Raw genomic sequence first — 26,070 nt, forward strand, 5'->3', positions numbered from 1 at the left:
TTCTTCCCAAATTGAATTATACATCACCCCATCAAAATTTTAGCAGGCTTTTTTTTTTTTTTAACTTGGCAAACTTAAGTCTATATGGAAATGCAAGGATCTAGAACAGTTGAAGCAATTTTAAAGGAACAAGAAAACTGGAGGACTTATACTACTTGACTTCAAGACTTAATAAAGCTTCAGTGATCAAATAATGTGATATTAGTGTTAAGATTGACAAATAGATCGGGCGCCTGGGTGGCTCAGTCGTTAGGCGTCTGCCTTCGGCTCAGGTCATGATCCCGGGGTCCTGGGATCGAGCCCCGCGTGGGGCTCCCTGCTCAGCGGGAAGCCTGCTTCTCCCTCTCCCACTCCCCCTGCTTGTGTTCCTGTTCTCGCTGTCGCTCTCTGTCATATAAATAAATAAAATCTTAAAAAAAAAAAAAAGATTGACAAATAGATCAATGGAACAGAAAAGAGTTCAGGAATACAAGCATACATCAATAGATTTTTGTCCAAGGTAGAAAGACAGCTCAAGAGAGGAATGATGGTCTTTATAATTGGTGCTGGAAAAACTGGATTTCCCAATGCAAAAACTAAATTTTGATCCATACTTTCACAGTATACAATTAATTTAAAATACACTCTGGATCTAAAGATAAAACATAAAACCATAAAACTTCCAGAAAAAAAATAGGAGAAAAAAATCTGTGTGACCTTGTATTGGTTAAAGATTTCTTAGATATGACACCATAAATATGATCCATAGAAGAAGTAATTGATAAGTTGGACTAAAAATTAAGAATTACTATTTGAAAAATACTGCTAAGAGAATGAAAAGACAACCCAGGAACTAAGGGATTATACAGCATATCACATATCTGATAAAGAATATGTATCCAGAATATATAAAGAACTCTTGAAACTCAATAAATAACAACAACAACAACAAAAAACAGTAAAAAGGACCAAAGATTTGAACAGTACTTCACAAAAGATAACAAATGGCTGATAAGTACATGAAAAGATGCTCAATATGTTAGTCACTAGGGAAATGCAAATTACAGTCACAATGAAATAACTACTACACACCTATTAGAATGACTATAATTTGAAAAGTATCACCATACTAAGTGTTGGCAAGGATATGATACAATTCAAATTTCATACTCTCCTGGTAGGAAGATAAAATGGTACAACTTTGGAAAAAGAGTTTGGCAGTATTTATTTATTATTTTTTAAAGATTTTATTTATTTGTTTGTGAGAGAGAGAGAGAGCATGAGCAGGGGAAAGGAGCAGAGGGAGAAGGAGAGGCAGGCTCTCCACTGAGCAGGGAGCCTGATGTGGGACTCGATCCCAGGACCCTGGGATCATGACCTGAGCCAAAGGCAGATGCTTAGGTGACTGAGCCACCTAGGCACCCTATTTATTTATTATTTTTAATTGAAGCATAGGTGACATACAATATTACAATAATTTCAGGTGAACAACTTAGTGATTTGACATTTATATACATTAAGAAATGCTCACCATAATAAGTGTAACACCATCTGTCACCATAAAGTTATTACTATACTATTGACTATATTCCCTGTGCTGTACTTTTCATCCCCTTGACTTATTTATAACTGGAAATTTGTACCTTTTAATCCCCTTCACCTATTTCTCCCATTCACCCACCTACCTCCCCCTCTGGCAACTACCAGTTTGTTCTCTGTATTTTCGAGTCTGTTTCTGGTTTTTGTTGTTGTTGTTGTTTGTTCATTTGATTTGTTTTTTAGATTCCACATATGAGTGAAATCATGATATTTGTCTTTCTCTGTCTGACCTATTTTACTTAGCATAATACCCTCTAGGCCCACCCATGTTGTTGCAAATAGCAAGATCTCAGTTTTTTATGACTAAGTTTGTCAGTTTTTTAGAAAAGATACACTTACCATATGACTCAGCCATTCCACTGGATATTTACCCAAGTATTAACCAAGGAAAATGAAAGCAAATGTCCCTAGAAAGATTTGTGCACAAATGTTCTAGCATCTTTATTTGTAATAGTCAAAAATTACAAACAGTCCAGCTCTTCTCCAACCTGAATATAGATAACATATCCATACAATTGAATACTACTTAGCAACTAAACCTAATAAATTATTGATACACACAACAAAGTGGATGAATCTCAAAAAAATGGTATGCTGAATGAAAGAAGATGGACAAAAAAGAGTATACACTGAATGATTCCATTTACATAAAATTCTAGAAAATGAAAACGAATTATAGCAACAAAAAGCAGTTTAATGGTTGCCTGAAGAACAGGATGAGAGCAAGAGGAAGGAATTAATATGGAGCATGAGGAAATTTGAGGACAGGATGGATATATTATTTTTGATTGTGGAGATGGTTTCAAAGGTGTATATATATGTCAAAACTTACCACTGTTATACATTTTATTTATGTATTTATGTATTTATTTTTAATGTAAGCTCTACACCCAACATGGACCCCAGAACAAGAGTTACATGCTCTACGGACTGAGCCAGCCGGGGGCCCCATCTTGTACATTTTAAATATGTTCAATTTGTTGGTCAGTCATACCTCAGTAAAGCTATTTTGTTTTTGATTTGTAAAATCACAGATGGGTGAAGATATTTGCACAGCACATATCTGAGAAAGGACTTTTTATCGAGAACATACAAAGAACTTTCACAATTCAGTAAGACAAGCATCCTGATTTAAAAGTGGGCTAATGATCTGAACACTTGGGGCGCCTGGGTGGCTCAGTCGTTAAGCGTCTGCTTTCATTCAGCTCGGGTCATAATCTCAGGGTCCTGGGATGAGCCCCATATTGGGCTCCCTGCTCAGCAGGAAGCCTGCACTCCCTCTCCCTCTACTCCTGCCCCCACTTGTGCTCTCTTTCCCTCTCTCTCTCTCAAATAAATAAATAAAATCTTAGATGCAACTGGACAATAAACAGGCAAAAATATTCTCAACATCACTAGTAATTAGAGAAATGCAAATTAAAATCACGAGGAACCACGTCATTCCCACTATAATGGCTGGAATTAAAAAGACTGACAATATCCAGGTTTGGTGATGATGTGGACTCTCTGGAATCTGCATACATAGCTGTTGAAAATCAACCACCCTGGAAAACAATTGGGCAGTTTCCACGGGAAATACGGAAGTAAATTTCAAGAGTTGACCATTCACTTGCCTCTCTGCCATTTATTTCTGAAATCTTCCGAAGAGAAAACGCCAGCTTGGAGCCTCTGTCGCCCAGCGCGCAGATCAGCGTTCGGGTCTCTGAGGGAGACCCCACGGACCGGGCACCAAAGGGCGCGGTGCGCCCAGAAGTCGGGGAGAAGAGGACAGCACACAGCTCGTATTCGCGCCCCACCAGGCCCCGCACTCGGGTTCTCAGGAAGGAGGCACATTGCACAGCCCCTGCCTCTGGGGACACGAAGGGGATAGGGGCAGAGCTGAGAGCAGCCCTGCGGAGCCGCAACCCCCCAGACCACGCCCGCCGGCGTGCTCTCAGCGTCCACCTTTCCTAGTCAAACATCCCAGCAATAGAGAAAAAGAGTTGTTAGGAAATGAAATTGAAGATGCAAGCAAGGGGCTTGTACCTCATACAAACAGTCTTTCAGAGCCACTGAAGGGTCTTAAGTATGTGAGTGAAAACCAGAGTCACCCGGACCGTGTGAAAAATAGAGTTGGCCTGGAGGCAGGGAGACCAGTTTCACTTGGCCACCGTATTTTATCACCAGTATATGTACAGCAAACACATGCCACCTAGCCCGAAAATTGGACTGGTGCGGTTATTTGATGTCATCCTCTCCTATCCAGCGCAGTAAACCGATGTTGAATGCACAAAGCCAATAGAAAGATCTATGATTAGGATTTAAGCTTCAGCTAGGAATGAGGATAAAATTAAAAAGCTAACATTCGATCTTATCAAACAGAAACTCTTCTTATTTAACACTTCTAAATTGTGCTAGGAAGGCGTTCATGTGTTATTTTTAAGAGTGGTCCAAAGAAACTCTTTTTTTTTTTAAAGATTTTATTTATTTATTTGAGAGAGAGAATGAGAGAGAGAGAGCGCATGAGGGGGGGAGGGTCAGAGGGAGAAGCAGACTCCCCGCTGAGCAGGGAGCCTGATGTGGGACTCGATCCCGGGACTCCAGGATCATGACCTGAGCCGAAGGCAGTCGCTTAACCAACTGAGCCACCCAGGCGCCCGGTCCAAAAAAACTCTTAAATTCTGTTTTCTTGAACCATCAAAACTGTTATTTTACTTTAGACTCGATAAACTGTAGTTGTTTAGAAAATCATACACACCCTAGATAGATATTTATTAACCAGAATAGTTTTAAGATTTTATTTATTTATTTGAGAGAGACAGAGGGAGAGCACGAGCGCGGGGCGGGGGGGGGGGGGGGTTGTGGTGGTGGAGGGGGTCGGTGTCAGAGGGAGTGGGAGAAGCAGGCTCCGGGCTGAGCAGGGTGCCTGTTGCTGGGCTCCATCCCAGGACCCCGGGATCATGACCTGAGCCAAAGGTAGCCGCTTAACGGACTGAGTCACCCAGGTGCCCCAACCAGAATAGTGTCTTAACAAGAATACCTTGTATTCTGATCACAGTGGAAATTATTTCCTACAGCTGGACATATTAATACTATAAAATTTCATGGAGGTGCTATTAGCATTACTATTAGGTTCTGAATTGTAGAGTCTTTCTCATCTGCAAATGATTTGGTTGTGCTAAGTCCATTCAGAGGCTAATTAGAACTATATATGCCGAGATAGATGAAAATTTTAAAGAAAAAAAAGTGTAAAAGTTCCACAGTTTATACGCAACGTTAACGGCTTTCCGTTTTATTATACTCTTAATGAACTGCTGTACAAACATTAAGATGCAGTTACTGTTTAACTTTACACTTTTTTCTCAATACAAGGTCAGCATCTTCTGTACACAGGCTCAAATAATTCCCATCGTGCCATGCCCTGTGTGCACCTTCTGGAAGTTACCTGGTCTGGCCCATGGACATCTAATATCTGGGACATTTCCAAACCTGGTTGTGGAAGCGCCTGGAAATCTTTCACTACCACTAGGTGGAGGACACCTGTTTCAGGAGGGGGAAGAGTTATGAAATACGAAGGGAAAAGAGGAAAAGGGAGTTATGACCACGTTTCCAGAGCTCCAAACCCATTTGGGAGTTAGGGGACCCTCAGGTCTCCATCCATTACTCGCTCGCTGCTCTACACCTCTCAGATGTAGGTCTCTAGGAACACAAGCTTGAAGTTCCCAACCCCATCCCCCAATGCCACATACTGTTTTCCCCCAATTGGGAGGCCCCCAGGACATTTCTGAACACGGTCATCTCCAGTTCAAAGGAATCTGTGCTTTGTTGCAAATGAAGGATGACAGATACCATATCCTACAAATTCGAGCATCGTCAGGTCGGCAACGATCTTCCAGGGAAAGGGCCGTCGGAGACGTCTGGATTCTCTTCTTCCCCACTTCTTGCGACGGAGGCATCATTCTCCTTCCTACCCTCTAAGCTAAGAGGAGCTCTCTAATCGTTCCTGCAAGCCTCCCATGCCCTCTTCCTTTTCAGTTTTTCCACTTCCAAACTGTTGAAAGAGGTGACAAGCAGCGCAGAGAACAAGATACAAAGTAGTTTCTAAAAACACCTCCTTTTCTAGGTTCTCAAGGCGTCCCCTTTAAGGAACCAGGCCCACCTCTCCCTCAGTCACCTACTGGCTTTTCTCGCTGCCTATCACTCTACCTTTAAGAATATTTCCTGTTCCTTCAACCCAACTTGCACACCTCCGCCCCCCGGCCCTCCTCATTGGGCCGCCCGAGGCCCGTTCACTCTTCGGTTTTCCCTCCATCTCCTCCCGCCCTCTAGCCTAGCGCATCGGCGTCCGGGTTCTGATTGGCTACCAGGGCAGCCTCCCCGGGGCCGGGTTGGTGGGCTGAGTGGCAGGGGCGGGAGCGCGGCGCACTCAGGGTAGGCTGTTCGCGTGCCGAGCGGCGGCCGCGGGAGGGGCGGGGAGGGGCGGGGGGAGGGGGGCTGGGAAAGTTGAGGCCGCTCTGCCGCCGGGTCTCCGGCCTTGAGGGCTCGGGCTCGCAGCGGCGGCGGTGGCCGCAAGAAGAGGCGGCGGGGGCGGGGGGAGAGGAGGGCCTGGGCCCGCGCTCCCCCAGCCCCAGAGGAGCAGGCGGCGGCCGCGGACGGAGAGATTCGCCCGAGCGGTCGGACACCCCTGCCGTACCCGCTTGGGATCATGACCCAGGCGGGGGTCGCCGCCGCCGCTGCCGCCGCGGCCGAGACCGCGCAGCCCGCGGGTGAGTGACTGCGGGAGGGGGCCGCTGACAGCCGGGGCGGGGGGCGGGGGCCGGGGCTGCGGGGGCGGCTCCGGGGGGCGGCTCCGGGCTCTGCTCCACCCACCCCCTCCCGGTCCCGGAGACTAGGGCTGCTCAGAGTGTGTTTCCTTCCTGGGGACCCCTGAGTGCAGAGCCCGGTGGGGTGCGAGTGTGGGCGCTGCGCCTGCCCTTCTTCTCCCCGACCTCCGGCGCCCCGCGCCCCCTGGTGCCAGGGGGGTGGGGGACTCGCGCTGCGGCCCGGCCCCCAGATACGCACGGGGCGAGAGAGGCTCCACGCTGCCCTGCGTGCATAAAGACCCGGGCATCCAGGTTCACACCGGATGGCCTTTGCCTGACTCCTTCACCTTTTCCTGTCTCCTTCGTCCCCTCTTCTTTCCTTGCTCTCTGATTTTTCCTCGGACCCACTGGTCAGACTCATGCGACTTGCTTTTTAAGTCTCACCCCTATAGTCAGAGTTAAGTTTGCGTTTTCTTTTTAGAAGCTTTTCTTTTCCTTTTTAAATAGGATCGGTACAAGCGAATGGTCAGCTCTTGAAATATGGCTCCATATTTCTTTTTCATGTTTCACATTTTGATTGTTGGATTTTCCTGTACTCACTGCCCCCTCCCCGCCCCACGGTTCCGTTGGGATATGGTCTTTCGAGTTTATCAACTTTATCTGCAAATAAGAAACTGCACAAACCTACCTGTGTGTGTGCTATGGTCTTCCAACTTATGTTCTCCACACCATTTTTACCATTAAGTAGATGTAGTGACCTAACACCACCAAAAATAAGATAGTTGTGGCTAACTTAATTTCGCATAAAGAAGACAGTTGCTTACCTATAAGCCAAGTACACATTTCCTGAATAGACACTTTGGTGAGTAACATGGACCCTGAAGCATATTTGCTTTTTCTTTAAAAACAAGTGAGCAAACCAACCAACCTGCTCTTTTTGAAGGGTCAACCGGCTGTCATACTCTCTAAACATCTTGATGATTTTTTTCTCCCACAAACACTGGTTAATGTAGCACAGAGTTATTGTATGGGATACATTTGTTGTTTCCCTTTTATTTGTGAAGTATTCTGACAGTATGTGTTACAAAATAATCAAAATACTTTGTAATCATTGCACATCTGAAACCAAGAATAGTATATAATGTCTCTGGTACTACAAGAATGAATACTTAATCTCACATTTTGCTGTGGCCTAAGTAATAAGACTCTTGTATATGTAGGTATTACACTCTCTCTATATTTAAAAGAGAAATTTTGTAAAATCCAAACATGGATGCAGCCTAGAACATTCCTTAATGTGGAAACACTTCACTGCAGGGATATAAGGGCAGCATAGGATTGAAATATTTATTTTCTAAGTTAGTTGTCTGTAGGACATCATGGAAATAAAATTCTAAGTTTCAGACTGTGCAGTCAGTGGACCCGTCATGTGGAGAGAAATTGATGGGTTATTTTCTAATTTTCAGAGCTTAGCATTGTCAACAAGGGAAAAGAAACACTAAGAAAACAGAATGTTTAACTCAGGTTAGAAGATAAGCTTCAACAGGTAATCAGCTGCCAGAGGTATAATTTTTAAAGTTCCCCAGGTGTTTCTATTTAGCAGGCATGGTTGACAACTACTGAGCCTAGAACAGTGTCCAAGCCACTAGGCTTGTGTTCCAGGCTCTGCTAAATCAGGCCTTCATTCGTGTGTGCAGTTTTTACACAGTGCTTCCAAATCCTTGGACCTCCTCACGGTCCCACAACTGTGTAGTTCAGATCTCTGCTTTTGTTAATGACATTGGTCTTTCTCAGCATGTGGACAGCCCTCCTTGTGCTCCTCTCCCCACCGATGATAGTTCTAGCTCTACTTTTATGAAGGTTTTCCTGATAGCTCTCTCTAACTCTTAGTGATCGGCTCCCTTTGAACTTTTATGCCATATATTGTTTAAAGGAATCCTTTTATACTTATACCGTGTGGTGGTTTAATTTCTTTTGTGTATGTGTTTCATTACTCTCAAGCTTAACAGCAAAGCGTATTTTACTTTTTGGCTCTTCTACAGTGGTTTGCTATGAGTTGGATTGGTTTGCTTTGGAATCCTTCTGACCCTGCTTGCAACTCTAGTTTCAGGTTTGATTCTATTTCAGATGTTTCTTTTGTAGCTTTCTCACACCTTGACTTGCATTGAATCCATGTATGTATGGATGTCAGTGTTTTCCATATCTTTTCCTGATTTCTTCAGTAGGTTAATTATTTTATCCTCTGTGGCCTCATAACATCTTGTACTTATTTCTGGGTTAAGGCTAATCACATTGCCAAAGGTATGTGTTTATCCACCTTTTCCACCAGACGCTACCTAGAACCTCCATGTTGAGCAACTCCTGTGGTATGTTTCACGTTGTATTCTATTTTTTTTTTTAAGATTTTATTTATTTATTTGACACAGAGAGAGAAAGAGAGTGCACAAACAGGGGGAACGGCAGAGGGAGAGGGAGAAGCAGCCTCCCTGCGGAGCAGGGAGCCCGATATGTGGGACTCATCCCAGGACCCCGGGACCATGACCTGAGCCAAAGGCAGTTGCTTAACCGACTGAGCCACCTAGGCACCCCTCTCTTTTTTTTTTTTTGAAGTAGGCTCCACATCCATCACATTGTATTCTTAGATACCATTGCAGCATGGCAAAGCTGCAACCCCCAACATAGGAACTGTGTTCTCTAAATCTTTGTAATTTTATTTATTTATTATTTTTTTTAAAGATTTTATTTTTAAGTAATCTCTACACCCAACATGGGGTTTGAACTTACAACCCTGAGATCAAGAGTCGCATGCTCTACCGACTGAGCCAGCCAGGCGCTCCTATCTTTGTGATTTTAGGACCTAACGTAGCACTTCTCATTCATAGGGACTTAATAAATGTTTGTTGAATGAGTAAATGACTGCCATGTTATATATCATGCAGAGATAGCCCTGTACACCTTTAGCATAGGTTGATTTGACATTGATTGATTTGCTATTAAATATTTTTATGTCTTCTATTATGAATTTGTTAAGGGTTAGTGGAAGTTAAGTAATTATGGTTGTGGCAGACCCCTTAAACTTGTAATCTTACTTCCAATATGCATGGGGATATATAGCTTGAGTCTTTTACTCTGAGCTCTAAAGGTCGACTCTTGTTATCCATAAAATATTTGTGGAACTCTAAGAGAAAAGCTTTTAACTGTCCAATTGGATAATTTTTCTTTTTCTCATTAAATTTTCCATATGAGTACAATTGTACTACTTCAGAAGGCCAGATCTTTTAATTAGATCGGTAGAGCATGATAAATTGCTCCTATTAATGTGCTAATACTCTGTTTTAAATTCAATTCATCAAGTATTTATTGAGTGCTTACCATGTGCCTAATACTCATAGGTGCTAAAGAGTACAGAAATAGTAAACATTGGGAACTCAGCTCTTTTTTTTTTTTTTTAAGATTTTATTATTTGACAGAGAGAGACACAGCGAGAGACGAAACACAAGCAGGGGGAGTGGGAGAGGGAGAAGCAGGCTTCCCGTGGAGCAGGGAGCCCGATGCGGGGCTCGATCCCAGGACCCTGGGATCATGACCTGAGCCGAAGGCAGATGCTTAACGACTAAGCCACCCAGGGGCCCCGGGAACTCAGCTCTTAAGAAGTTTTTCGACTTATAGGAAGGATTGGGGAACACCATATCAAATAATTAAGGGACTGAACACAGTATTCATTAGGTGCTAATTTAAATATGAGTACCCCAAATCTAAGATGCAGTGGTTAATACTATGGAAAATTAAGAAAGAGCAGATACTGGGATACCTGGGTGGCTCAGTTGGTTAAGTATCTGCCTTTGGCTCAGGTCATGATCCCAGGGTCCTGAGATAGAGTCCCGCATTGAGCTCCTTGCTCATTGGGGAGCCTGCTTCTCCCTTTACCTGCCACTCTCCCTGCTTGTGCCTGCTCTCTCTGACAAATAAATAAAATCTTAAAAAAAAAAGGAAGACCAGATATTCTTTCAATAGACATTTATTACTCCCATATACTGAGTACTAATTGTTGAGGATACAAACATAAAAGATGTGGTTTCTACCATTTAGAAGCCTTACAGGCTAGTGGGAAAAACCAGTAAGCATGTAGAGTATATTTCATATTAAGACATTGTGGAGTATTACGTCAGGATGTTTGGGACTAACCTCTAGGAATCAGAGAAAGTTTCAAAGAGGATAATTAGAAGTTTTCAGTTGGAAGGTTGATATGAACTAACAGGTACAAGGCATGGAAATGAGAGGGAGCATTTCTTGATTAAGGAGCTGCAAGTAGATTGATATCAGTAGAAAGTGGCATGTTCAAGAGTATGGACTTTGGAGTCAGACAGACTTTTATTCCTGATTGCTTTGAGCCCTTACAGGTCTTGCCTGTGTAGGGTAGCAATAGCTTACTGGTAACTTCGCTGCTAGTGGTAGTACAAAGAGGTACCCCAGGATTCTTCCAGTTTCCATCTATACTCCTGTACTTTCCCTTTTAAAGATTTTATTTATTTATTTGACAGAGAGAGAGAGAGAGAGAGCGAGAGAGGGAACACAAGCAGGGGGAGTGGGAGAGGGAGAAGTAGGCTTCCCGCTGAGCAGGGAGCCCAACGCGGAACTCGATCCCAGGACCCTGGGATCATGACCTGAGCCGAAGGCAGACGTTTAACTGACTGAGCCACTCAGGTGCCCCTAAATAAATAAAATCTTAAAAAAAAGGGTTAATAGTATTTGAAAAAGCAGAGCAAAGTGGAAAGGTCATTTCGGTGGGCAAGTAGCATAGATTTAGCAAAAAATAAATAGCTGATAAGGAGCACAGGGAAGAACCTGTCTGGATTGGAGAGGAGAGAAGGTAGATGGCATGATTAGCTTGATAGCCTTGCTCCTGTGTGTGTTGTATTAAGTAAGTGGATGAGTGAGACTGGCCCGTGAAGAAGGTGGTGTTAGGTAGAGTCATGAAAGCTAGGACCCAGGAGTTTGGATTCAATCCAGTGGATAGTGGAAAATAGTACTGTAGATTCTAGAGCAGGGGAGGCACATGCTGAGTACTGTGACTTGAAAAGATTACTGAGACATTAGAATATGAAACCATTGAAGAATAGGGGAAAGACTGGGAGATAAAAAGACTGTTAAGAGCCAGACATGTGTAAAACAGGAGGTGGTAGGAATAAACAGGATAAACAGGATAAGATGAACGTTGTGAAAAGAATTGATAGGATTTGGTGAGAAAATTTGCAGATTACTTTTGGGTTTAGAGCCAGGTTAAAGTTTTTGGTGTCATTGATAAAATGGAGAAATTAGAAGAAAGTCTCTTAAGAGGCAGGGCAATTCAGCATGTTGCAAAGACTTGTTAATTGGTTTTGAAATGAAACGTTCTGAAGAGAAGTTGCCCAACCAGAGGTTTGGATCAAGATCTGTGTTTAAAGTTGGCTTTATTATAAATAGGTAATGCCTTTTACACAGAAACAGTTTGAAACTTTGTAGAGAGAAAGTAAATAGAAAAGCAAAAAGCACTGAGCCTTGCAAGTCAAAGTGAGAGACAAGGATTCATGTGAGAGCAAGATGATGCATAACTGGGGATGAGGAAGACAATTTAGGAGAGAAAATGTGGAGAAAAAGGAGACAGTAGCAGCCTCCAATCCTGCAGAGAGGAGAGGGAAGGCAGAGAAAGACCTCTTATGTGGGGAACAATAGTCTTGACCTCTAAGAAAGCAATTTTGGTTGGTGGGAACAATCAGGAGACTCTGCCATGGGTTAGGAGGGATTGGCCAATGAAGGAAAGATGAGAAGTTTCAGAGGAGTAGTAGGCGAGAAATGGAATGATAGAAAAGGCAGTGAAATTTAATAAACTCCATATTTTGGAAGCAAAAGAGAAATGGTTAAGGAGGAAATAAAGTGCTACAGAGAAAGGAATCAAATATAGAGTCCTTCTCCATAGATGGAAGAGTTAGTTCTTGTGGGCTGAAAGGACAGATGCATGGGTAGAGGTCTGTTATGGTATATGTAGGATACAGTTAAGGAACTGGTACCAGGTGACCTCCATCCTCCCAGTGAATTAGGGGGAAAATGGAAAAAAGGCAACTCTTGTGTATTGAGCACTTGGTATGTATCAGGCACTTTGCTTGATCCATTAAATGGATTATCATGTAAACTCATAACAGTCCTCCCAGAGGGTGGTAATAGTTTCTCAGTCTTAAATGTGAAGATGCCAAGACTTGAAGAAATACTTATTTTATTTATTTATTTTATGGAGGAACTTTAAAAAAAAAGTATTTTTTTAAGATTTTATTTATTCATTTGAGACACAGAGATACAGAGAGAGAGAGAGAAAGCATGAGCAGGGAGAGAGGCAGAGGGAGAGGGAGAAGCAGGCTCCTTGCTGAGTCAGGAGCCTGATGTGGGGCTCTATCCCAGGACCCTGGGATCATGAACTGAGCCAAAGGCAGACGTTTAACCATCTGAGCCACCCAGGCGCCCCCAAAATTTATTTTTTTTAAACTAATCTCTATACCCACCGTGGGTCTTGAGCCTACAACTCTGAGATCAAGAGTTGCACACTCCATGGAATGAGCCATCCAGGCACCCCAAGGAATACTTACTTTAAAACCAAATAGCTAGTGAATGCCAGCTTTAAGATTTGATTCTAGGGGGGCGCCTGGGTGTCTCAGTCGTTAAGTGTCTTCCTTCGGCTCAGGTCATGATCCCACGGTCCTGGGATCAAGCCCCACATCAGGCTCCCTGCTCCGTGGGAAGTCTGCTTCTCCCTCTCCCACTCCCCCTGCTTGTGTTCCCTCTCTTGCTCTCTCTCTCTCTCTCTGTCTAAATAAATAAATAAAATCTTAAAAAAAAAAGATTTGATTCTAGGTCTGCTATCAAGAGCTATTCCCATTCACCTATACCATCCATTCATTAATTTGAGGTAGCGGGTATATGAGGTATTAGTGATTATGGTGGTTATGCCTCAGAATTACTTTTGGGGTCTTAAAAAATTCCTGCACCCTACCCCAGTTATTCACTCCTTCACCAGCATACTTATTGATTAACTACTGTATTAAGGTTCTCCAGAGAAACAGAACCAATAGGATATATATCACAAGATGAGCCCAGAGCATGAAATAGTGCCAAAAAGTAAGGAAGCACTAAAAAAAATGGGGGTGGGAGAGAGGTGGGATCATGTGAAAAGGACATAGGAGCCAGCCCGAAAGAGGGTCCAATGGCCAAAGCTTGAACAATTTCAACAATGAAATAACTGTAGCATTCTATTTTGACCCGAAGGATAAAATAAATATTTCCTTGAGTCCATACTGATATAAATAAATGATTGAATAAATAAATTGGGGGAGAAGAGACAAATCTCCTTTGCAGAATAATTGTAAAAAATATATATAGATACTTCCTTCTCTAAGAGATATAGATGGAGATTAGTTCCCCTCTCGTTGAGTGGGCTAGACTTAGTACCTACTTCCAAAGAATAGAGTATGGAAAGGGAAAATTAGTAATACAGCCGTAATTACTTGTGTCATGTTAACAGGAAATTTCAGGAGGAAAGCTGGTGTGAGAGACTACATCTTGTATAACTTAAATCTTTTAGTATGATCTGACTCATTTAATATAGGGACGTTTTATTTGTATAATGAGAAAATCTAGGGGTGCCTGGGTGGCACGGTCAGTTGAGCGACGACTCTTGGTTTTTGCTCAGGTCATGATCTCAGGTTCATGAGATCGAGCCCTGTGTCAGGCTTCTTGCTCAGCACAAAGTCTGCTCAAGACTCTCTTTCTCCCTCTGCCCCTCCCTGCCTCTAAAATAAATAATCTTTAAAAAATCTAGGTAAGTTACAAAAAGAATTAAAAATAGGAAACTAAGGACACATCCTTATTACTGTTCAAAAGCTGGGAAGAAGGGTGTTGTCTAAAGATCAAAAGATGGAGGAATTTATGAAAAATGCAAAGCATATGGGATCAAGTTGATGGCAAAACCATACAGTGTGGGGAAATCTGCAATCCAATATAGACTTAAAGGTGAAACAGTAGGAAAGTGAGTTTTCCCACTGCAATTCTGGAAAATCCCAAAGCTCAGAGACTTTGAAAAGGAGAAGTGGATAGAGGTTGGATGTCTTAGTCCGTTCAGGCTGCTATAACAAAATATCATAGACTGGGTGGCTTGTAAACAACAGATACTTATTTCTCACAGTTCTGGAGGCTGGACATCCAAATCATGGTGCCAGCATGGTTGGATTCTGGTGAAGGCCTTCTTCCAGGTTGCAGACTACCTACTTCATGCTGTACCCCTCACGGGGTGGAAGGGGCAAGCAAGCTCTTTGGGCCCTCTTTCATAAGGGCACTAATCCCATTCACGAGGACTTTGCCCTCATGATCTAAACATTTCCCAAAGGCCCTACCTCCTAATACCTTGGGGGTTAGGATTTCAGCATATGAATTTTGGGGGAACACAAACATTTAGACCATAGCAGTGGTCAAAGGTAATTAATTAGCAGACTTCAGAACAACCGTAGCGGGACCAATTCGGATACCTAATTACAGTGTTAACTTGCAGAGCTAAGCTATTAGAACATATTTATATAAATTGAGGGTGTTTCCATCATGGGCTTTAGGGTCAGGGAGAGAATCAGGGTTATACTTTAGAGAACTTCTGGTTGTCACTGTGAATGTGGAGCTCCTTCCTTCGGAAGGCACCCATCTAGTCGTTCAACTTCTCCGTCAGTGTGTGATACTTTTGACAGCCAGAACTCTTATAATCAGCATGCACATTCATGGCAGGGAGAAGAATGATTTTTACATGTATTAAAGTATTAGTTCTTAGTGGTGGATGCACATTAAAATCAAGTAGGAGCTTTCTTTAAAAAGATGATTTCTCTAATGCATCCAGAATTAAGAATCATTGTGTTAGGGAAACCAACTTTATCTGCCAATTCAGTTAACTGATCCTCACTAAATATTTAAGGTAAAACCAATAGGATGAAAGAGTGAACAAAAGAAGCTGAACAAAAAGAGTTGATCTTTGAGAAAACGAATTGTAATGGACAAAAGATAACATTTTTGTCCAAAATAATGCTAAAATATTTGAGAGCATGTAATTTCCGTAAAATAGCAATGGGTGCTATGAAAAAGAAATGAGAATAAGAAAGTTTTTGGAAATTTGGAAACATGTTTTCTGAAATAAAAACTTCAATAGCAGGTCGAATAGCAGCATGGTTTTACTAGATGACTAAATTAATGAACTAGATAATTAAACCAAGGAGTTCTTAAATAAGGTACAAAAGGACAAAGAAGAGAATTATGAACTGTTGGACATGCAAAATAGATCTAGGAGGAGAACCACTCTAAAGCTAAAATTCTACATGGTTGCAGTAAGTGCTTGGCATGGGAGATGGTCGGTGGGCAGTTGGTGGGTAACATATAGAACTGTTAAAACTTTTGTGGTGGGAGGGGAGGAGACCATAGATACTGTTTTTAATAGGAGGAAAATAGATTTAAATTTTAATATTAAGATACTTTAGGTTATTGATAAGCAATTCCTTTTCTCTCAGTTTTGTCCTCTCAGCTTTGCTTTTCTTTGTGTACACTTTCATCTCCGAACTGGCTTCTTTCTTTCGCAAGATGTCTGTATTTGAAATTATATGCTTTCTCTTAAAGAGAAATTTTCCAAAAAATTGGAAAGGGAAAGAGCATAGCTACCCACACCATCAAAGAAAAGTCCTGAGGTTTGTTATGTTTGGACCAGTCTGAGACTAGTCACTCTGCCCAGCAAAAAGTCACTTGCCAAGACATGCCAGTGACTACCAGTGAAGCACAAGGGCTGAGTTAGAGGTACATACCTAAGTGAAAATTGGGGAATTTCATGAAGTAGAGAGGAGAAAAGAGCAAGTGTGCACTATAGTATGTTTCTTAAAATTGTTAGGGAAATTCATAAATCAAACAGATAAAAAAGGAAAACAGGTATTGAGGAAAATAAAAAATCAGGCAAGGAAAAGTATAAAAGGGGGGTGGGAGGAGAGAGAGAACAGAATATGAGCATATGGAACAATATTTACAATAAATATGACTGGAATAAATTCTCTCTTTTTTTCTTCTTTTTTTAAAAAAGGCTCTTAGATTGTGTAGAACCAAATTTGGTTACTTCAGACAAATATAAAACAAAATAATGCAGACAGTTTAAAAATAAAATACACATAGGCATACCCTGGGCAAATGTTGAGTAGAAGAAAATACACAGTAATTTGTTATCAAAGTTTATTTCAAAGAGCAAACATTAACTTTTAAAAATATTTACTATGACTTTATGCCTAAGGAGCTAATAATACACACTCTTCTCAAATACTCATATAACACTTAACAAAAATATATCATGTAAGAGGGCTACAAGGAAAACCTCAAATTCTTTTTTTTTTAAGTTTATTTATTTAAGTAATCTCTACACCCAGTGTGGGGCTCAAACTCACGACCTGGAGATCAAGAGGCACAAGCTTCACCACCTGACCAGCCAGGCACCCCTAAAAATTAGATACTATTTGTTGCCAATCATAATACAAGGAAATAGTTCACATATATAAATTAACAAAAGGGGAGCCAAAAAAGAAAGAAAACTACTTGGAAAACTTTTTATCTCAACTCAGGTTGGAGAGGATGTAAGAGTTGAAATTACAAGGAAGCAAAAGTCAAGATAATAAAAAGCAAATCACAGAAAAAGAAATATAAATGATTCATAGTATGTGAAAGGGTATTCAGCCTCACTAGTCATCAAGGAGATGCAAGTTAAGCAATAGATACTGATTGCAGTCCTTTTGTCAGGATTGTTTTTAGTAGCAAAAATAAGAGGGGAAGAGGGAAAAAATGAGTATTGGTCAATGGGGAACAGCTAAATAAATTATGGCTTTGTGCTGCATAACACTATGTAGGTATTAGAAAGAATAAGGGAAATTGATTTGTACTTACCTAGAAAGATGTCTATATTTCTTAGTAAAAATAAAGCGTGTTTCAGAGTGACATATGTAGCATGATTCCATTTTTATAAAAAGTTTATGTGCATGTGATAATATGATAATACATATATATAGATGATCTGAAGAAGGATGAAGAAAATTGATAATCAGATTGATTCCCAACTGGGAGAGAGTAAAATGAAATAGGTAGTAGTGGGGACTTTAATTTTTCTCTCCACAAAAAAGGGAGTTAGGGGTAATATTTACTTTTTTTTTCCCAGTATAATATTTTAAAAAATAATTTAGAATTTAGCTGAAGCTACATACTATTAGAAATTAATGACTATTGAAAATATTGTATATTAAAATCTATGGGCTATTGATAAAATTGTACCTTGAGCAAATATTATAGTCTTAAATGCATATATTAGAAAGACTGAAAAGTTAATTCATACTGTAGAAGAGAAAATGCATACATGTGGCAAAAGGTTAAAATTCTATATGAGGGTATACAGTAAGTCTTTCTTATGCCCTTTCCCTCATTCCACTCTTCAGAGGTGATCCTTCCAGAGAAATTCTGTGCAGTTGTTAACATATACATATATATTCTTCTCCCCATCCCAAAGGATAGGTATTATGTATAAGTTTTTAAATTAAGAAATATATACATACATATGTATATGTGTGTGTGTATATACACTATATGTATATTTATATATATTATATATAAAATGTAGTTTGCTAGGACTGCCATAAAATAGCACAGACTGGGTGGCTTAAACAAGAAATATTTATTTTCTTATAGCTCTGGAGGCTAGAAGTCCAAGATCAAGGGGTCAGCAGGTTTGGTTTCTTCTGAGGCCTCTCATCTTGGCTTGTAGATGGTTGCCTTCTTGCAGTATCCTCACTTGGTAGTTCCCATGTCCCATGTCTGTGGTCTGTGTTTTGATCTCCTTTTCTTTCTTTTTTTTTTTTTTAAGATTTTATTTATTTGAGAGAGAGTGTGAGTGAGAGAGTACGAGTAGAGGCAGAGGGAGAGGGAGAAGCAGACTTCCCACTGAGCAGGGAGCCTGACGTGGGGCTCGATCCCAGGACCCTGGGATCATGACCTGGGCCGAAGGCAGATGCTTAATGACTGAGCCACCCAGGTACCCCTTAATTTCCTTTTCTTGACACCAGTCATACTAGATTAGGGCCCACCCTAATGACCCATTTTAACTTTATTACCTCTTTAAATACCCTATCTCCAAATAAAGTTACATTCCAGAGACTGGGGTTTAGGACTTAAACATATGAATTTGGGGGAGACACAATACAGCCCATTTTTAATTATATATATATATACACATATATATATACACACATATGTATATATTATACCTATATACATACATTTATATTATACATATATGTATACACATATACATATATTTAGATTGAATATTTAGATATTATGATTCAGTCTATTTTAGTCTGAACCATCTGAAATTGTAGTTTCTAATGTCAGAAAAGGTCAAATATGGGCAATTTTCAGATAATTCAAAATAATACTGTGACATTTAATCATTCATTTTTTTCAAGATTTATTATCATTATTATTATTTTTAAAGATTTTATTTATTTATTTGAGAGAGAGAGAGAGAAAGCACGAGAAGGGCGAAGAGGCAGAAGGAGAGGGAGAAGCAGACTCCCTGCTGAGCAGGGAGCCCAATGAGGGTTCGATCCCAGAACCCTGGGATCATGACCCGAGCCAAAGGCAGACGCTTAACCGACTGAGCCACCCAGGCGCCCCAATTTATTATTATTTTTTAAAAGATTTTATGTATTTATTTGAGAGAAAGAGCTTGTGGTGGGGGAGGGGCAAGAGGAAGAGAAATCTCAAGCAGACTCTTTGCTGAGCACGGAGCCCCAGCGCAGGGACTCAGTCACATGACCCTGAGATCATGACCTGAGCTGAAACCAAGAGTTGGACGCTCAATCAGCCGAGCCACCCAGGCATCCCTATTTATTTATTTTGGCGGGGAAGGGGCAGAGGGAGAGAGAGACTGTGAGTCCCAAACAGACTCCCTGCTGAGCATGGAGTCCAACACAGGGCTTGATCTCAAAACCCTGACATTACGATCTGAGCCGAAACCAAGAGTCAGCCTCCTAACCGACTATGTCACCTAAGTGCCCCAATCATTCTCCTTAAAAAAAAAAAAAATCATGTTTTTGATGAGCCTTTGGAGTGTTTCCTTGTCCTTTGCTACTTGAAACAATTTTGTAAAGAATATCCTTGAATAAATGTCCTTTTGCACATACATGAATATGACTTGTATGGTAAATTTCTAGTTGTTGTTGCATCAGAGGGGTACCAGACATGGGTCCACAGTATGTTATGAGGAGCTGGTCTGGGCACTCTGCCACAGGCCTTCCATCAGGGGCAGGGCTACCTCAGAAGGAAGAGACTGGAGCCTTTTTTTTTTTTTTAATTTTATTTCTTTATTTGAGAGAGAATGAGAGAGAGAGAGCATGAGAGGGGGGGAAGGTCAGAGGGAGAAGCAGACTCCCTGCTGAGCAGGGAGCCGGATGCGGGACTCGATCCTGGGACTCCAGGATCATGACCTGAGCTGAAGGCAGTCGCTTAACCAACTGAGCCACCCAGGCACCCAAGGAGAGACTGGAGCCTTAAGGACAGAGGCAGAAGTTGGCGATGGGGGAGAGAATGTAAGAGACAGTAGGGAGAGAGGCATTACCTGCATCAAAAGAACCATACTGATATATTCTCAGTGACTGTGACTAAAAATGACTAGAGGATTTTTATTATAAAACTGTGATCAGGAAAGTCATGGGATCCACCCTAAATTTTATCCAAGGAGCAGGATCACCCCACAGAGATTTGAACTGGCAATGGAAGATATTTTATAGTATTTGCATTTTATGTGTCCTGTCCTTTAAGTGTAACAGTTACTAATATGTACATAAGTAATTGCTTGGGCTTATATAGGGAAAAACGTCTGGAATTGATATCACCAGACTGTTAAAAGCAGAGGGGCATTGATACTTCATATACATCTGTGCTGTTTAAAATTTTTACAGAGAGCAAGGATTCCTTTTGCAATCGAAATTTTTAAAGATTTATTTATTTATTTAGAAGTGGGGGAGGGGCTGAGGGAGAGTGAGAGAAAGAATCTCAAGCAGACTTCCCCACTGAGTGTGGAGATTGACATGGGGCTCTATCCCACAACCCCGAGATCATGACCTGAGCCAGAATCAAGAGTTGGATGCTCCACTGACTGAGCCACCCAGGCGCCCTGAATTTTTAAAAATTTAATGCATGGAATTTAGTTATAATTTTTTAGCTAGGAGTGTTTGTAGTTTGTATGGACAAGAGCAAGAAAAGGGTCTGACAAATTCCAAACTGTTTACAGTGGGTATTCCTGGAAAGCATGATTGTAGAGCTGAGTAACTTTTCTGTTTAACTTTATATATTTCTGTACTCTTTGAAAATAATTTTTATATAGATTGGTTACTTGTATAGTTTGTAAATAAACATTTAAAACCTTTGGCTTATTTCTTGTTCTTGAGGTACAGTTTGACTCAACTTCACAGTGAAAGCTCCGTGGCAGGACTTCATTAATTTCCTTTTCTTATATATATTGTAGTATCTCCGGGTTGGCATTTAGGAACCACCCTGACTGATAGCACCAAGCATGTTGGTGATGTGATTGACAGGAAGGAGTCAACAGATGTTAAAGGATGTAAGATTTCCGTAATGGCAAAAGAAGTTAGGACTTCTGATAGCAGTAACACAAAGCAGAAGACAACATAGCACATTCATAAATAAGTCCCCAACTGCCCACCAAGATGGAAAGCAGCTGCTGAAACCAAACACATAGAGGAAGGATTCTTGGGGCTATGAAAAGCACCCCGGTGCTATCCCTGAACTATATAATACAGATGTGCCAGATTTCATGATTTAATGAGTCGGACCAGGTAGACCAGGTAATAGGACATTCCAGGTAGAGGATTGTTAACCTAAAATATGCTGAAGATGATAAATGCAAAAATATATAGCAAAATACAGAGAGCAAAGATGCCTAAAGCATTAAATAAGATGATAGAAATTAGAGCATATGCATCCATGATGTCAAACATAAAAGCGATAATCATGATTTTGTATATTTAATGACAGAAATGCTCACCTTAAGTAAAATGCAGAATACAAAATTGCTTATGATCTAACATTTGTAAAAAATCAGGTGAATGCAGAAAAAAAATCCTAAGAAATCTGTAAGAATGTCAACAGTGATTCTTGTGGATTCTGGTCAAGTGATGTGATTGAGAGTAGTTTCATTTTTTTCTTTATGTCTGGCTTTGTTTTCTAGGTATATATTATTTATAAGGAGAAACTGTTAAGAACTGTTAAACAGTTATGGAGTATAAAATTGCATTTATTATAATTATACTAGGGATATAAATGGCTATGACCCAGACCAGGGATTTAAGCTTAGTTATCATTTCCGTGGATCACACTCTATGTAGTTCAGTGGGTTAAATCATTTTGATTGGAGACAGTTAAGGATTTACTGGAGATCTCAGATAAAGAAATAGAACACATTTAAAAACTGCCTATATAGCCATTCCATAAAACATTTTAAATAATTGTAAAATATTTAGGAATACGTTAAGTAGCAGCAAAATGGAATTAAAGTATAGGGTTGAAAAGATTTTCCACAAACCATAGGCAAATTATGTTTAAGCAGGGTGCCATAAAATGTTTTCAACTAAAACATTTTATTTTTATTTATTTTTAAAAAGATTTTATTTATTTATTTATTAGAGAGAGAGAGACACACACAGAGTGCGCATGAGCAGGGGGAGTGGTAGGTAGAGGGAGAGGGAGAAGCAGGCTTCCCGCAGAGCAGGGAGCCCAATGATGCGGGGCTCGATCCCAGGACACTGGGATCATGACCTGAGCCGAAGGCACACGCTTAACCGACTGAGCCACCCAGGCATCCCTCAACTAAGACATTTTACTTCTAATTTGAAAATTTGATTGATAAGTTAGGTTTTTCTCTTCATTGTATCTAAAGACACAATTAAATTAATCTTTACCACTAATTTGCTTCTTGGTGGAAAGAAAACACAATTTGCCCCTGAACAGTTAGATCTAGTTTTTTAAAAAAATAAATGCTAGTACTTATTTTTGGTAGCTTCACATTTTCTCTGTATTAGGAAAAGAATTTTATGCTGAAAACAAACAGATATATAAACTGATGAAAAAGATGAATGGGTAGAGAATTTCAAATTACCCAAAGAGACTTCCATCAAAAGTTTTCTTTTTTTAAACTTTTTTATTATTTATTTATTTATTTTTTAAAGATTTTATTTATTTAGTTGATGAGAGAGACACAGCGAGAGAGGGAACACAAGCCGGGGGGAGTGGGAGAGGGAGAAGCAGGCTTCCCACTGAGCAGGGAGCCCCATGCAGGGCTTGATCCCAGGACCCTGGGATCATTACCTGAGCCGAAGGCAGACGCTTAACAACAGAGCCACCCAGGCACCCCTCTTTTTTTTTTTTAAACAGGGTGATTGAGATACAATTCATATACCTTAAAATTTAAAGTGAAATTCAGTGGTTTTTATATATTTGCAGAGTTGTGCAACCATCACCATAATCTAATTTTAGAACATATCATCTCCGAAAGAACAAACCACCTCCCCCTACCGCCCATTAGCAGAAATTCTTCATCTTCCTCAGCCCCTGGCAACCACTAATTTACTTTCAGTCTCTCTAAATTTTCATGTTCCAGAATTTAAAGATGGGAATCATACAACATGCAGTCCTCTGTGATTGGCATCTTTCACATTGCATAATGTTTTCAGAGTTCATCCATGCTGTATCAGTACTTCATTCCTTTTTGTTGCTGAGTTATATTCTGTTGTGTGAATATACTACAGTTTATTTATCCCTTCATCAGTTGATATACATTTGGGTTGTTTCCTTTTTTGGATATCACGAATATTTCTGCTATGAACATTCACATATAAGTTTTTGTGTGTGAACCGTTGTTTTCAGTTATCTTGGGTATATCTAGGAGTAGAAATGCTTGGTCATGTGGTAACTCTATGTGTAACATTTTGAGCAACTGCCAAATTGTTCCATTGTGGTGGTACCATTTTTTAATCCCACCAGCTATATATGAGAGCTCCAATTTCTCCACATCCTCACCAACACTTGTTATTGACTGTCTTTTTTATTTTAGCCATCCTAGCAGATATGAGGTCATATCTCACATGGTTTGTTTATTTATTTATTTAAAATATTTTATTTATTTGACAGAGAGCGAGCGAGAGAGAGTACAAGCAGGGGGAGTGGCAGAGGAAAAGGGAGAAGCAGCCTCCCTGCAGAGCAGGGAGCCCGATGTGGGACTTGATCCCAGGACCCTGGGATCAGGGCCTGAGCCGAAGGCAGATGCTTAACCAACTGAGCCACCCAGGCACCCCATTTTTTCACTTTCTTGTTGGTGTCCTCTGAGCACAAACATTTTTAATTTTGACATAGAATATATTTTTCTTTTGTCACTTGTGCTTTTGGTTTCATATCTAAGAGTTTTAAAGTGTTAGCTATTATGTTGAGCTATGATACACTTCTTTCTGAGTTAATTTCTGTATGTGTTATGAGATAGGGGTCAACTTCATTCTCCTGCAAATGAATATCCCATTGCCCCACCATCATTTGAAAGGCTATTCTTTCCCCCATTGAATGGTTTTGGCATCCTTGTTGAAAACCAGTTGGCCACAAATGTAAGGGTTTATTTCTGGGCTCTTAGTTTAATTCCATTGATCTGTGTGTCTTTCTTTATGCCAGTACCACACTATCTTGGTTACTGTAGCTTTGTGGTAATTTTTAAAATTGTGAGCCCGCCTTTTTCTTTTCAGTCTTTCTAAACAGTGCCTGACAGTAGAATTCTACTTCAAACATTTAACACCTGTCTAAAGCAGATTATTTGAATATTTTGTTTTATGAGAAAACTATAAATCAAGTTGCTTTTTATTTACATAGGGCTTCTGATTGATGTTTTTATTTTCTCTTGAGCAGGGGCCTTATGAGAAAATAAGTTTTCTGGGCTAGATATTACCACCTACATATGTCCAGGACAATAAGATATAAATTGAAACAGAAGGAATGTAATAGTTGAAGATGTGGTTTTGCTAAAATGTACTATATAGTGTTCTTTCTTTCTTTTTTTTTGTTTTGCTGCAAGGGATGGGGGACATAGAGAAGCACTATGAAAATAGTTAAGGACTTGGGCTCTGGCGTCAGATAGTATTAAGTTAGAATCTTGCCTCACCACTTATTAACTGTGTGACTGTGGACAAATTACTAATTATTTTAATGCCACTTACTTTATGAATTAGTGAATATTAAATGTGGCTATGTGTATAAAATAGTTATATAATATATACAAATAGTTATATAATTACTTGTCTCAAAATAATTTTTAAAAATGGAGTCCCTGGATCGAGTCCCGCATCGGGCTCCCTGCTCGACGGGGAGTCTGCTTCTCCTTCTGACCCTCCCCGCTCTCATGTGCTCTCTCTCTCTCATATAAATAAATAAAAATCTTAAAAAAAAAAGTGTTTGCCAACAGAGCATTGATTAAATCTGGAGATGTCATTTTATATTTGTAGCATACTTTTTTGCTTTCCCCTTCATTTTTTATTTATATTTTTTATTAAGTTGTAATTCATATGTCACAAAACTCACCCTTCTAAAGTGTATAAATTCAGTGCTTTTAAGCTTATTTACAAAGTTGTGTGATCATCTCCACAGTCTAATTCAAGAACATCATCCCCCAAAGAAACTCATATCCACTAGCCATCACACTTCATTCCCTCTCCCCACTCCTGGCAACCACTAATCTACTTTCTGTCTCTGTGGATTTGCTTCTGGACATTTCATATAAGTGGACTTATATCCAATATGTGACCTTTTGTATCAGCTTCTTTCAGTTAACATAATGTTTTCAAGTGTTACCCATGCTATAGCAGGTATTAGTACTTCATATATTTGTATTGCTGAATAATATTCCCTTGTGTGGAGAAGCCCATTTTACTTATCCATTCATCATTCACATGGACATTTGGCTTGTTTCGACTCACTGGCTATTATGAGTATTGCTGCGACAAACATCCATGTACAAGTTTTTGTGTGAACATGTGTTTTTAGTTCTTTTGGGTATATACTTAGGTGGCATTGCTGGATCATAGAGTGACTCTGTGTTTTAACTCTTTGAGGAACTGCCAAACTGTTTTCCAAAGGGACTGTACCATTTTACATTCCTGCCAGCAATGTGTGAGGTAATAGCACACTTTTGAATATAAACATATATTTTTTCCAGCTTTATTGAGGTATGACGATGAATAAATATTATATATATTTAAGGTATATAATAAGATGTTTTGATATATATATACATTGTGAAATTATTAGCACAGCCAAGCTAATCAACATATCCATCCACTCACATAGTTAGCTTTTGTGGTAAGAACAAAAGATTTTAAGATCTTCTCTTTTAGCAGATTGTAGGTATACAATAAATTATTATTAACTACAGTCATCATACTGTACATGAAGTCTCCAGAACTTACTCATCTTAAAACTGAATGTCTGTACCCTTGATCAGCCTCCCCCATTTCCCCTGTCTCCTAGCCATTGGCAACTACCATTCTACCCTCTATTATCATGAGTTCAACTTTTTTAATTT

At 40.2% G+C, this 26,070-nt stretch overlaps 1 protein-coding gene across 3 annotated transcripts in view; it reads left to right on the forward strand.

Annotated features, from left to right (window-relative positions):
• The first annotated feature begins 6,045 nt into the window (after positions 1–6,045).
• USF3 (upstream transcription factor family member 3) overlaps positions 6,046–26,070 on the forward strand; it is a 50,602-nt gene continuing 30,577 nt past the window's right edge. For all 3 annotated transcript variants that reach the window (XM_081796912.1, XM_081796919.1, XM_081796937.1), the window contains exon 1: positions 6,046–6,323. The gene's annotated coding sequence lies outside the window, so the exon portion shown is untranslated. The remainder of the gene's footprint in view (positions 6,324–26,070) is intronic.

The sequence above is a fragment of the Leptonychotes weddellii genome, chromosome 1 (assembly GCF_054177405.1).
Source record: "Leptonychotes weddellii isolate Sample4059 chromosome 1, ASM5417740v2, whole genome shotgun sequence".
In the NCBI taxonomy this organism is placed as follows: Eukaryota; Metazoa; Chordata; class Mammalia; order Carnivora; family Phocidae; genus Leptonychotes; species Leptonychotes weddellii.